This window comes from Ovis aries, chromosome 3 (genome assembly GCF_016772045.2).
Source record: "Ovis aries strain OAR_USU_Benz2616 breed Rambouillet chromosome 3, ARS-UI_Ramb_v3.0, whole genome shotgun sequence".
In the NCBI taxonomy this organism is placed as follows: domain Eukaryota; kingdom Metazoa; phylum Chordata; class Mammalia; order Artiodactyla; family Bovidae; genus Ovis; species Ovis aries.
Genome location: NC_056056.1, coordinates 25,282,483 through 25,283,516, shown reverse-complemented (window position 1 = coordinate 25,283,516; position 1,034 = coordinate 25,282,483). Strand labels below are relative to the sequence as shown.

General features: G+C 40.6%; 1 non-coding gene across 1 annotated transcript; it reads left to right on the top strand.

Moving 5' to 3' along the window:
* The first annotated feature begins 554 nt into the window (after window positions 1-554).
* On the top strand, window positions 555-626 carry TRNAS-GGA (transfer RNA serine (anticodon GGA)). Its single transcript has one exon. It is a non-coding gene; the product is annotated as a tRNA-Ser (tRNA).
* Window positions 627-1,034: the final 408 nt, after the last annotated feature.

Here is a 1,034-nt window from a genome sequence, read left to right as displayed (position 1 = left end):
TCCAAGGGACTCTCAAGAGTCTTCTCCAACACCACAGTTCCCAAACCATCAATTCTTCAGTGCTCAGCTTTCTTTATAGTCCAACACTCACATCCACACAGGAAAAACCATAGCCTTGACTAGACTACTTTGTTGACATAGTAATGTCTCTGCTTTTTAATATGCTGTCTAGGTTGGTCATAACTTTCCTTCTAAGAAGTAAGCACCTTTTAATTTCATGGCTGCAATCACCCTCTGCATTGATTTTAGAGCCCAGAAAAATAAAGTCAGCCGCTGTTTCCCCATCTATTTGCCATGAAGCAATGGGACTAGATGCCATGATCTTAGTTTTCTGAATGTTGAGCTTTAAGCCAACTTTTTCACTCTCCTCTTTCACTTTCAAGAGGCTCTTTAGTTCTTCACTTCCTGCCATAAGGGTGGTGTCATTTGCTTATCTGAGGTTATTGATACTTCTCCTGGCAACCATTAATGATTTATAAAAGGACATTTGCTGTATGAAATATTTGAATCCAATAAGTTTTGCCTTGTGAAAGGAAGAGTCCATCTATTGGGTTTCCCTGGTAGCTCAGAGGTTAAAGTGTCTGCCTGGAATGCAGGAGACCTGGGTTCGATCCCTGGGTTGGGAAGATTCCCTGGAGAAGGAAGTGGCAACCCACTCCAGTACTCTTGCCTGGAGAATCCCATGGAGGAACCTGGTAGGCAACAGTCCATGGGGTTTCAAAGAGTCAGACACGACTGAGTGACTTCACTTTCATTTTCACTGTGGGCATATCACGTTTGGCAGTCTCATGTTTTTCTCATCTGTGTAAAAAGATTTTAGTCAGAGAAACACATTGTCAAAGCCAAGAAATGAAGCTTGGATTTTGAAGCATGATGCCTTCTTGGATGGAGAAACAATCTTGGAAATACAGTATGGATTTTGAAATATTGACTGTGAGAAACAAGTCGGTAGTTTATAAGTACAGAAAACATAGTGACATAGTATTTGAAATTAAGTCTATTTTTGTGAGCCTAGGAGAGACAGTTAAAACAAT